Source organism: Myodes glareolus, chromosome 3, assembly GCF_982192425.1.
Source record: "Myodes glareolus chromosome 3, mMyoGla1.1, whole genome shotgun sequence".
Taxonomy (NCBI): Eukaryota; Metazoa; Chordata; class Mammalia; order Rodentia; family Cricetidae; genus Myodes; species Myodes glareolus.
The window spans coordinates 103,606,482-103,620,279 of NC_142028.1; positions in this window are offsets into that span (position 1 = coordinate 103,606,482).

The following is a 13,798-nucleotide window of genomic DNA, read 5'->3' on the forward strand; positions in this document are numbered from 1 at the left end:
GGGTAGGTAGAATTAACATAATAAAAATGGCAATCTTACGAAAAGCAATCTACAGATTCAATGTAATAACCATCAAAATCCCAGCAAAATTCTCCGTAGATCTTGAAAGAACAATACTCACCTTCATATGGAAAAGCCCAGGATAGCCAAAATAATCCTGTACAATAAAGAAGCTTCTGGAAGCATCACAATCCCTGACTACAGAGCCACAGTACTGAAAACAGCCTAGTATTGGCAAAAAAACAGACAGGAGGAGCAAGGGAACCAAATCAAAGACCCGGATATTCATTCACACACCTTCGAATATCTGATTTTTGACAAAGAAGCAAAAAAATATCAAATGGAAAAAAGAAAGCATTTTTGACAAGTGGTGCTGTTGGCATAACTGGATATCAACACGTAGAAGAATTAAAATAGATCCATATCTATCACCATGAACAAAACTCAAGTCCAAATGGATTAAAGACCTCAACATAAAGCCAGCCACACTGAATCACATAGAAGAGAAAGTGGGAAGTACAACTGAATGCATTGGCACAGGAGACCACTTCCTAAATATAACTCCAGCAGCACAGACACTGAGAGAAACAATTAATAAATGGGACCTCCTGAAACTGAAAAGCTTCTGTAAAGCAAAGGACACGGTCAACAAGACAAAACAACAAGAAATTGATCATCAAAAGAACAAACAATCCAATAAAAAATGGAGTACAGACCTAAAGAGAGAACTTTCAACAGAGGAATCTAAAATGGCTGAAAGACACTTAAGGAAATGCTCAACATCTTTAGCCATCAGAGAAATGCAAATTAAATCAACTCTGAGATTCCATCTTACACCTGACCAAGATCAAAAACACTGATGACAACTTATGCTGGAGAGGTTATGGGGTAAAGGGAACACTCCTGCATTGCTGGTGGGAGTGCAAGCTGGTACAGCTCCTTTGGATATCAGTATGGTGATTTCTCAGAAAATTAGGAAACAACCTTCCTCAAGACCCAGCAATACCACTTTTGGGTATATATCCAAAGGATGGTCAGTCGTGCCACAAGGACATGTTCATAGCAGCGTTGTTTGTCATAGGCAGAACCTGGAAATAACATAAATGCCCTTTGACCAAAGAATGGTACATTTACACAATGGAGTACTACACAGAAAAACAAAAACAAACAAAAACCAAAAACACACAAAAAAAATCCAACATCTTGAAATTTGCAGGCAAATGGATGGAGCTAGAAATCATCATTTTGAGTGAGGTAACCCCGACCCAGAAAGATAATTATCATATGTATTCATCATAAGTTGTTTTTAATAATAAAGCAAAGAAAACCAGCCTACAAATCCCAGAGAACCTAGACAACAACGAGGACCCTTAGAGAGACATACATGGATCCAATCTACATGGGAAGTAAGAAAAGATAAGATCTGAGTAAATTGGGAACATGGGGACCATGAGAAAGGATTGAAGGGGAGGGGAGAGGCAGGGAGGAGAGAAGAGAAAAATGTATAGCTCAATAAAATCAATAGAAAAGAAAAAGAAAGACTTTGAACTCAATAAAAAAAGAAAAGAGAAAGAAAAAGATGGTAAGATTTGATGGGTAGAGAATCGGGCCATGACGGGTGCGGGTGTTAGATTTCATGCAGAGTCAGCATGTGGTATCATCTCAGTGATGTTATTTGGGGGACTTTATACAAAACCAAGAGATTCAAGAACGGAATAAGCCCGGGTTTCTGCATAATAGGCACCAGTCGATTTGGGACCATGGCACTTCACTTTGCTTTCCTGAAAGAACTGCAGGTATCATCGGGAAATTAGCAGTTTGAGGGGAAAGGGTAGATATTTGTAAGGCAATCACGTCAGTCCGTTTAAGGAAGTACCGTGGGATCCTAGCAGATCGTGGTTGATCCATTCATCATCAGCCTGCTCACTCCCGCTGTTCCCCCACTTCGTCCAGAGCAGGGTGGCTGCTGTGGGGCTTCCTTGTCCCTCTAGTCAATTTTTTTTTCTCTACTGGGGAATGTCCTTTGGTTAAGTCACCAGCTACAGTAGCAAATACCTTCTTTTATGTTGTCTTATTGGAAGCTTCGAGAACTCTCCCACATGCTAAAAGGATTCCAGAAAAGGAAATCGAGGCTCAGAGGGAGGCTCCGCCCTGGGAAGAAATGGAGCTGGGGTTTGAAACCGCTGCTTACTGAGGAGAAGATTCTTTATTTTTTTTCCAGCACTGTCTTTATGAAGATCCTTAAACATTTGTACATTTTTATGACCTTAAGGAAGCCTCTTAGTTGTTAAAATGACTTTTAAAAATGTAAATGATGCTTTAATTTAAAAAAGAAAGATGTTTTCCTAAAATAGAACATTTAAAGTCAACTGTAAACGTAATCAAAACCACTCAGTCAACGAAAAGTTTCTCCTGTCTCAGAGTGTTGACTGGCGTCCTTGGCAGGGACTCAGGTGATGGAGAGGATTAGAGTGAAAGGAAGAAGGAAGGAAACATTGCCCCGGGCAGAAAGGGAACCAAAGAAAAGAGAAAATGTTTCCTGAAAAAACAGAAAATGTGAGCAAAGGGGAAAAAAGCCTAGAATTTAAGAGGAGAGGAATTAGGTGGGTGAGGTAGAGAGAGGCCAAGGAAAATCTATAGACCAAAGGGATGTAATCAAGGTTCGTCTGGCTTTAATTTATATCTGTTGTCAAACCCTTGAAAACCATTCTAAGCATGAAGATCCCTGCGTAATGTGAGTAACCAAAACCAGTTCAGAGTGAGCCTCTCTCCTTCCCTACAGACTCAGTGTACCCTAAAGACAAAGGCAAACCCAATCATGCTCCCTGCCTCTGGCTTCCAGGCTCCTTCTCCTCCCCCACAATGCCTCTGTTCCAGATTACAGTTCAGAACTGGTATAATTAGGGGAATTAAGGATATTCATGAACATGTTTAATTTTGCTGTCGAAAAAAAAAAGACAAGTGGTAGATTAACAGAATTTCCTTTTTTATTTAGTTGAAAACTTTTGATCCTTAAATACACAGCCATTTCCAGCACGTTCCCCCACATTCGGGTGAGGGTCAAAGCAGAAGGTTTACTCAGTTGTATTCAGACGTGGTTTTTAAATGCTGTGCTTGTTGTGTTCGGAAAGAATTCAGAGATGATTAGGTAGGTGTGCTCGGTGCCTGTTTCTACGGAATGAAAACTGTTGGTTGACTTCCATATGCAAATGAGTAGACGCGAAGCTATGGCAATTAGCTGACAGAAGTGAAAAGGATTGCTGTAGCACGATAAAAACAGGAACAATCTGGTCTGATGGGGCCTCCACAGCAGAAGAGATATAAATGTTGTCACAAACATGCGAGGAGATGCCCAACAGAGTCGAGATATTACCAACTGAAAGCACAGGAAGACGTTTGCACACTCACCAGCTTGTCATTAATACAGCCAGCACCAAAAGCCGAGGGGGATCTAGAGCAGAGGAAGCCTCATGCAGTGTTGCTGTGTTGGTAGGTGTGAACAAGCCAAATTACTTTTGGGGAAAGATTTGGATATGTCGTGATGGTGTCAACTTGTGTATGAAGCCTCCGAATTTAAGAAAATTCATATATAAGGAGATATGATCATAGAAACCTTGTCTGTAAGGTGAACAGCAAGGAAAGCCTTTTGATCTGTGTTAGTGAGCTTTCTGTAATAACAAATACTTGAGATCAGTCAACTTAAAAAGAGGAAAAGATCAGGGCCTGCAAGAGGCTAAGTGGGTGAAGTGCTTGCTGCATAATCCTAGCAACCAGACTTCAATCCCTAGAATGCATGTAAAGGTGGAAGGAGAGAGCCCATTCCACCAAATCCTCTGATCTCTACATGCATGTTGTGACTTGCCCCCATGTTCATTAATAGGGATAGATCAAAAGTGTTTTAACTAGAAGAAAGGTCCATTTTGGCTCACAGCTTTGGAGATTTAGTCCATGATCAAGTGGTTCGGTTGCTTTGGGGCCTATGGAAAGATGGCAAGAACATCATAATAGACAAAAGAGGAAGAGAAAGACATTGGCATCTTACACCCCCAAATGACCCAAAACCTTCCTTTAGGTTCTACACCCTAATGTTCCTACCACCTCCTGACAGCACTAAACTGAGGGCCAAATCTTTAACCCATGGATCTCTGGAAGTCATTTCAGATGCAAACTCTATAGCTGTACAGGACCCAGCAGTAAAGAGTGGGTACACAAGCTGTACTCTATGTGTTCAACTATAGCACTAAAAGCACCCCACAAGATACCCAATGTGATTCTATCAACATCAAGTTTAGACACAGACAGGGTTTTAAATAAATGATCAATGGAAAATTATATTATAGCCAGATAGCAATATAAAGAACAGGGTACCAGTTAACATCCACACCAAGCTGATGCCCACCTCTGAACAGATAGCGAGGTAGACAGAACAGAGGGCATAATAATAATACTCAAAGGTATTATTTCTATTGTGTGTTGTTAAAATGAGTGCCGAATGTTTGTCTTTTTGGCAGTTATCTTTTGGTATGTTTTATATTCCCTTTTGCATGTATAAAATATCTCATAATATTTTCACCAGAGAAAAACTTAAGTAGATATAATACGAAAGCCGTGGTGATTAAAGAAAGTCAGTCAGGTTGGAGTTTGGTGGGTGTTCAGAGTGGTGTCGGAGGGCTCATCTGTTTAGAAGACTGAGACCCATATGGCTTGACTCTCCTGGGGCCATAGAGGCCTAGATGGCCTGAAGAACTGACCTATTGCCTCAGGTCACCAGCCCTGGCTTGGCCGCCTGGTCTTGGTGCCACCTTGTCTCCATTAGGAATTCCCTCTCTTTTCATAGGATAGACGAGATGTGTGTAGACTGCGTGAGCAGCAGAAAGGGATTCATGTTTTCCTGTGTGTGAGATGATTCTCTTCCAACAGAGACTGTGGGGAACACTGGACTATTGCTGAGAATATTTCCATTTTTCGGGCCTCTCAGAGTAAAACAGTCAAGAGATAGAGTTTGTTGTATACTTAAATTCCTTTTATTGTACTTTAATTGTTATTATTGTGTGTGTGTTGTAGGGGGGTCAAGTGCATCAGAGTGCATCTGTGGAGGTCACAGGACAATCTGTGGAGTCATTTCTCCTTTCTACCTTTGCCCAGCTGCCAGGATTGACCTGGGGTTGTCAAGCTTCTGTGACGAGAGTCTTTACCCAGTGACCCATCTCACCAGCAGTATGTTTAAAATCTTAAGTCGAATAAATTCCTACTTCTAACATTTATAAACTACAATGCAATGCAATTAGAATATTGGCATATTCACTGTGAGATTTTATCTTTCAAATTCTGAGTGTGAGAAAACTGTATACTCCTCTCATTGGGCTGGCTTTAAGTCACAATGAGTCCCTAACCATGTAAGTATAGTTTTATCTGTGATAGGCTACGATCTAAAGTTTAGACAAAGTTTCAAAATGAAGTCAATGAGGCTGCTTCAGTAAGATAATGTTACTGACATCTAGAGATAATTTTATAAATGGGTTTGAAATGTGTGCCAAGCATCCCTGTCTGGCTTTTTCTTACTTGTGTGGTTGTGGCTAAATCACTTCCTTTCTCCAAATGTCAGTTTCTTCATCTATACAATAAGTACATGGTCCCAACTTTCAATAAGATTTTTTTTATTAAGTGTTATGATTACATACACATTCCTTTAAGTATGACTCAGTTATTCTCTTAGTAAAGTCCAAAAAGATGCAAATTATGACTTATTCACTAAAGAAAATCCAACCGCACTTTGCACTTTGGCTTGAAAGGGAGCTCTCATTCTGGTAGGCTTTGTACACTTGCTACTCATTAAAGCCTTGTGGTGAACTTGTAAAATTGCATTTACCACTTCAGTGTGACTTGGAGCTGAGAACAGTTGGCCACCAGTGAGGAGGGAGCCTGCTTGTCTGTGTCCTTCACTACACCATGATGTCATCTCCAGTGGGATTGATATGTTTGTTTAATGAATTTCAGGGTCTTACTTTTAATGAATAGCCCTTCCCCTGGGTTCCTTCAAATTCTTACTCTCTGGTTTCCCTTCTGGAAACAACAAGGTCTTACAGTGCCATTATTGACCATGGGGGTGTGGAGAAGGATGTCGGAGGAAGCTTAGAAAGAGTGCTGTACCCAGGAAAAGGTGCCAAATGTGTTTGGCTTTGAGGGTAGAAACTTGTCGTTTTTAAATTTCTATTCATCAGTAATTAGGTTTGATTTTTAGATTTTTTTTTGCTTTTTTTCATCCATTTTTTGTGATGAAGAAAATTCCTTATGAACTCTCATTTAAGAAGCAAATTGTCCTTTCTTGCTATAGGTTTTCAATATAGAATTACAAGATAATTACAGGTAAGTTTTATCTTTATTGAACTTATGGAAAATCTGAAAATATTCTGCTCTCAATCCCCCACTGCTATGAAAGCAACTACCATATCTTACTACATAAATGACATTTTGCCAAACACAGGATAAATCAGAAGGAACTGAATCTTTCAAGTCCAGAAGGAGGAACATGGGAGTTATAATGTGACTGGGAGAACACTATAACTATAAGAACACGTGTTATTGAGTATCCACCTTCTCTGCGTACTTATGTTGCCTCCACATGACAAATATATTAGCTTTTTTGTCATTATACAATTGGGGAAAATATACATTCACAGATTAGTATTTTCTAATGTACCATGCATATATACACAGCTCTAAGATGAGAAACAAGATCTGTCTTCTTTTGATTGGATTATTCGACTACCACTGTGTATTTTTTCACATCAATTACTGACCTCTATGACACTGAACTTTGTCATTTGAAAAAGCAAAAAAAAAAATTCCTTTCTCAGTAATTTTGTTCTGAGGAGGAAAATCAATATACTATGGTCTGGATATTCGTAACCCTCAAAATTCACATGCTGAAATCTTAACTCCAAGATGATGATGATGATGATGATAGAAGAATGGGTCCCTGGAAAGTGATTAGATCTGGAGGCTATACCTCTCATAATTGGATTCACATACTCATAAATGAGACCCCCAGAGACATAGCCTGACCCTTCTATGATGTCAGGACACAAGAAGGTACCATTTTAACCAGAAAGTGGCCTCATTAGGCACCGATTTTGCCTTGATTTTGGACTTCTCAGCTGCAAAAATTATGTGATATAACTCCATGCTATTTATAGACCATCCAGTCTAAGATATTTTGTTATAGCAATTTGGATGGACACCAGCAAATATAAAGCATATAGTAGGAAATCAGTAGATGGCACTCACTTTTCAGACAAAGGCTGAAAGCATCAGGAAGAGCATTCAGTGACTAGCTCTCGGGGAAGGACCTGCCCTTGCAGTCTTCCCGTGAGTTAGTTCTAGTTACTGTGCCTGAATACTTGACATACAGTTTAAGCGATGATGCAAAGTTTACTTTGGTTCATGATTTCAGAGGTTTTAGCAGGGAGGGCATGGTTAAGCAGAGCAGCTCATGGAGTAGGCTCAGGGCAGCCTGAAGAAGGGAGGCAGGGAGGGAGGGAGGCAAAAGAGGGAGGGAGGGAGGGAGAGGAGAGAGAAAGAAGAGAGGGGGTAGATAGAGAGAGAGGGAGGGAGGGAAGGATGGATGGAAGGAGGGAGGGAGGGAGGGAGGGAGGGAGAGGAAGGAGAAAGAGAGGGGAAGAGAGAAAGAAGAGAGGAGAGAGAGAGAGAGAGAGAGAGAGAGAGAGAGAGAGAGAGAGAGAGGAGAGAGGGGGTAGATAGATAGAGATAGAAAGAAAGGGAGGGAGGGAGGGAGGAGAAAGGAGAAGGAGGGAGAGAGGAGAGAGAAAAGAGGGGGTAGATAAATAGAGATAGAGAGGGGGAGGAGGGAGGGAGGGAGGAGAAAGAGGGAGGGAGAGAGAAAGAAGAGAGGGGAGAGAGAGAGAGAGAAGAGGGGGTAGATAGATAGAGATAGAGAGAGAGAGGGAGGGAGGGAGAGAGAGGAGAGAGAAAAGAGGCAGGTAGATAGAGATAGAGGGGGGGAGGAGGGAGGGAGGGAGGGTGGGAGAGAAAGGAGAGTGCTTCTAATAGCTTTTTTATTTGACTTTGAACTCCTGGTTATGGGAGGTGGATCTTTACTCTGGAACTTCTTCCCTTAGGGACTCTTCCTTTGGATGTCTCCCCTTAAGGGCTCTTCCCTGGGAAAACCCTCATGGATGAGCTCAGGGGTACGCTTTACTAGTTCCTGTGTGTTTCAATACAGTCCAGTAATAATCACGATGAGCCATCACCATCAGCATCCCCGACTGTCCATGTGTGCACGACTGTGGAGAATGGTCAATAAAGGCAAGGAAACTCTCAGTGCCAGAGAGAGAGAGCAACATATGCATGCATCAAGGCTGGAGCAAAAGGAAATGATTTGTGAAGTCAAAGGAAGGGATAAGTGAAAGATGATGAGGCAGACTTTAAAACAAAACAAAATGAACCATCGTCACTGGGATAAAGATGTAATCAAGTGTTGTCTTTCATCTGCCGACTCTCCAGTCAGAGTGCAAGAACAGCTGAGCAGACAGAGGATGAGGGTCCTTCAAAGGGGAGCCGGCTTCATCAACAAGCAATCTTCCCGTCTACACAGGGCCCAAGCTAAGAAGAGCTTCGTGTCATTGTTGTCTCAAAGTTGTCAATACATTTGGAATAAAGGACCCATATTTTTATTTGATGTCTAGTCTACCAAATTATCTTGCCACACTTTTTTGGGGACCTTTGCACCCCCCTTCACTGAAAGGCTCTCAATTGACTGCACACAATCCCAGGAGACACTTGGAATGTTCTGTTATTGGATTTCTCTTTTGCTTTTATTTCAGTTAGCACCAAAATTATACATAATATATTCTGCATATGAATCTCTAGGTATGCAGGAATGAAAGTAATATAGGAAAAAAGGAGCTTGATTTTTTTTTTTGAGTAGGAAAAAATAATAGCACCGTGGCCAAAATACGTATGCTGAACACAATAATACTCAGGAGTGATTTTCTTAAAAGGGAGTTTCAAATTTCTGCTTATGGATAGCTGAAGTAGGATCTGGGATGCTGTGTTTTCTGAAAACACCCAGCTCTTTTTAATGTGGAGATGAGGTTGAGAAGCACTGAATTACAAAGCTACTGGGAAAAGGGCATTTTCCTGGCAAGTGTTATGCAGTGTCTTTAAAAATCCTCTGAGTAGGTATAGGGCATTAACCCTGTACTCCTTTGGTGGCTAGAGCTTTGCATATATATATATAAAAACTGATATATATATCAGTTTAATTGACAGATAGGTGATCAAATGATCAAATTAAAGATGACTTTAATTTCTTTCTTGAAGGACGTTGAACAGAAAATCTACTTCAAAGCTTTGGACTCTTAAAAAAAAGTTTGCCGATCATGGGCAATCTCCAAATTGGCCTACACCTCAATCTACTTCCAGTTTCAATTCATACTGGCCTCTGTACAGATTCACAAGGTAAGTTTACATATAACAAATATATCCAAACAAGTCTGAGTAAATACAGAAGAAGAAGGAAAGGCTGGAAGTGCTGTATTTCCTCATTTCAAGATTTATGAGAAAACTTTAGTACTTATGACAGTGTAGTGTTGGCCAAAGATTTGCCGAATCCCTCCAGAGAAGAGGCTAGATCGTGCGAAGAGGTCTACGCATGTATAAGGGACTCAGGGGGAAAGAATACTTTCCACAGATAGAGTTAGATCCATTGTCTATCTGAATTAAAATATTAATTTGAAATGAACCCCCAAATTGTCATAGACCTAGCCATGAAAGTTTAAAATAATATCTAGAAGCATCATAATTTTGGGTTAGAAAAAAGAAATTATTATTTATTTATTTTTATGTAAGTTAAAATTCTATGTGTGTGTGCATAAGCGTGTGTGTGTGTGTGTGTGTGTGCGCGCGCGCGCACGCGTCCACGCAGACACATATGCATGCATGTGTTTCAACACTCATGTGAGGCAGAAGACAACTTTGTGGAGTCTGTTCTCTCTTTTCAACTTACAGGTGTGGTAGTTAACGAAAAGGATTCTCCTTTTAACTCTCACCGGCTACGTGCTGGAATAGACAGGTCTTGTAAAAGCCACTAAACACACACCAATACCTTAGCATCAGGAGATTGACTCTCTTCTAGCTTCAGGTTACGAGAGGGTCCTGAACATTCCCTTTGTAACTGCTTAACAATTTAATCTAGAGACTGTTCACAGTTAAGCGGGGAGGAATGGGGCAAGAAGCTCTAGAGTCAGTCAGAAACTGTTTAAATTGCGACCTTGCCTGTTGCTAACCCCAAGTCCCCCTTTCTTCACCCCTGAAGTAAGTACAACAGTGTTTCAAAGAGATGCTGGGATAATTAAACGAGTTAATTTATGCATAATGGATTTTATGTGTAATAAGTTTTGACACAGAAGAGATTCCTAAACGCTAGCAATTGCTGTGGCTATTGTTGGACTTCACGGTTAAGCAGACCTGGCAGCAGGTAGTTAACGTCTTTGAGCTTTAATGTGCTGACTTCCAGAGCGGGGGGTCATGGAAAAGAACATCCTAGCATCACATCGTTGTCTGGCACAGTACCTGCTGCACGCTCAGTACCTCCTGGAGGTGGATTCTCCGCCTTTCTCAGTTCTCTGTTAGAAAGTATGAAGGTGGAGGCTGGCTTCTTGTTACCCATTTGACAGGTGTAAGTAAAGAAAAGGGCTAGACTGTGGAAGAAAACCCTCAACTATCCAAAAAGCGAGTGCTTCCTTCGTGTGAGGGACTAGGGTCGCCTGATGTCAGGGATGCAGATGCCTTGTGTGCTTTTGCTCCTTGCTTTTCCACACTATGTATTCCCCACACTTCCTGGGACAGGAAAGAAAAGAAAGAGAACGTGCTGCCGCTTCAAGGTATTTCTCCGGAGTCCTGTGCCTTGCTTCTGCCAGGACTCCATTGTCTACAATCTAGGTAGCTGGCTTCTCGTGCTTCAGGGGAGAGTGATGTTGCTTTCGGCAGGGCACAGTGGTAGGGTGTTGCATGTGGGGCCATGAGTTGTTGACAAACTACATCTCTAGTCTATTCCTACTAGAAGAAATGAGGACAAGAGAATAGATTTCCTTTTCCAAATAATGGAGAAGTGTGATTCTAGGGAAATCAGAGTAGAAAAAAAGAACTGTGTTGGCTTGTTCAACATATGAAGGCTGATGTGCCAATAAAGCCAGTGTTGTGTTTGCTAATTAACATGCTTTAGCATGGTTGTGCTTCTGTTTCCTCTCATTCCTCTCATATTCTTGCTTGCTAAGGATGACCCAAGTTACCGCTTATCTTCAGGTTTCATTGAGCACAGAGGAAAACAACTTTTTATTCTGTTCTCTTACTCCAGGTCAATGAACTGACCGGCAAATGGCTGTAGCGTTTTTAGAATGCTCAATATTTTAGAGTTTACTAGAAAATTAGCTTCTTCTCAGTTATTCTCATTCCGTAAGTATCCTCTGAGGCTTGACTTTGGACCACGTTTGGGACTAGTAGTGTATGCTAGAAATGATCTCAGTGTCCAAAGCACTCTAATTAATGATTGAGAGAGAATAGCATTGTAATGATCACAGTGGACTGAGGTAGCATCCAGAGCACATCTGAAGGATAAGCCTGGGAGGGAGTGGCCCATGGACAGAATTTGTTGCTTTGATAGATGTGGCAAGACCTGGCCATTCTTTCTGGGCTCTCTCTAAAACAACACATAGCACAAAAGGAGTACTCCCTTGGGAACCATGACTCATTAAATGCTTAAGAGTTCAGAAACTTCCAACATCTGGGGAAGAGGGAAGCCAATAGGCTGAACTGCACAGCAAAAGCTTTTGGATAAGTAAGTCTGAAGAAGGCTTGAACAGACTTGAAAAGGCTTGAACAGTGTGGGTAAGAACATGGCATTCCAAGGTGGGTGTAGTCACGACAGAGTAAATGCTGGGTTCCTGAGGGGGAAAAATGAGCTACGTATTGTCTCTAGATTTCCTTCAAATGTCTTATTTTTTTGGTCTTGAGACAGTTTCAAAATAAACCTGAGCAGCTCCCATCCTGTCCCATGTGGATTCTTACCAAACACAGGGCATAGGATGAACAATGGCAGGGTTGTGTTGAAGGATGCTAAGTCTCCGCTCTGAGTTGGCAGCCTCGGGATGTAATTTTCTCAGATAGAAAATCTTCTGGCTTGGGATTTTGATTTGAGCAGAAATTACTTTCTCTCAATTAGATTCTAGTTTGATACAATCATCACTCGAAAATGGTGTCCAATTGAAACCACCTAATAGCGAATGTTCGAACGGAGAAGGTAGGAAGAACTTACTGTCCTACAGACAGGCTATTCACAGAGTCTGCAGTTCGAAATAGGAAAGCGCAGAACCTTCCATGTGGCCTACCTTGGACAAAGAATGCCATTGAACCCAGTAATGAGTTTTCCTGGGTTTGGCACCAATCAAGTCAAACCTCCACAGGAAGCCCATGGTGAGTCCATCTTTGGTAACCAGGTTAGACAGGCTCGTCAGATGTGTGTCTTCTTTTGTCTTCACCACAGTGTGTTCCAGAAATGCTGTTTGGAGGAGGTTCTGAAGTTGGGCCACATCTGGTTCTCAAATCGTGGTTTCGCAGCAGGTCTGTGAGTGCACTATGGGGAAGAGAGTGCCTTTCCTAGGTGATTTAAAATGTAAACGTCTCTGAGCAAATGGAAGGCGCTCCTTCTGTCTGGATGAGTTAATGAATTGACACTACTGTACCAAAGTGTCCCCTCTTTCACGACAGGTGAGCTCCTCTTCGTCTAAATGTCGCTTCCCAGGTTGGCACGGAGCTGTGTGAGGAGCCTGCTTCGCACATTCCGGCAGATGGTAACAGTTAAGATCCCTGGAGATGATTTTTCCTTTCCAGTCTTGCTTTTAAACTCTTTTCTCTGAGGCCAGAGAAGACTTTAGTTTAGAGCTAATTTTTCTCCACAGTTAAGATAATTGCCTTTTGAGCGCTTTGCCATACCCCGGGTACTGAGAGGAACAGATTCTTCCTGGCTGAATGGAAGCGCATGCATGATTTTATGTCCTCCTCGGTGTGGCTCTTTCCTTTGTCTCCGAGAGTTCCCTTATTCACACATGGTGTTTGGAGGCAGGGTGGGTTTTCTGTGAAGCTTTCCTTCTGTTCAGCTTCCTCCTCTCTGGCTCTACCCTGAACACTCCAGCTATGTGAGTCTGACTGAAGACTTCACCAACCCAAGGAAACTACTGGCGTCTTTCTCTCTGTGTTCTCTCTTCTGGGGATGTGATTTAGAATTTCCAGGCAAAAAGACAACCATTCGCTCATCTCATTTGTTTCTGTTCTCGTGGAGAGCATTGTCTCGGGCTGTCTGCTGTCCAGTGTCTGAATTCAGTGTTTTGTATTTTTTTTGATTGCTTTCGTCGTTTGATGTGGAAAAGTAAATCTGGTCATGGTTACTCCATCCTGACTGAAAGAGGAAGTCGATGCATAAGAATGTATGTAAAAGACCGCTCATCAAAGCAATATTGTTTATGAAGAGTAATTGGAAATAGGCAAAAAGCAAGAAAAAAAAAGAAAGAAAAAGAAAACAGGAGTTGGGGTAATATATTGTGGCATCCATGTAATCTGATACTTAACAGACATTAAGGACCATGTTTTCTTTCTTCTCTTGAGGCAACGTTAAAGTTTATTAAGACAAGGTTTTAATATAGATGTAATCACAAGCATGTGGGGGCTGGGCAGAGCTAGTTAAGAAAAAAAGTTATACATACCCAAGGCTAGAGTGGATGCC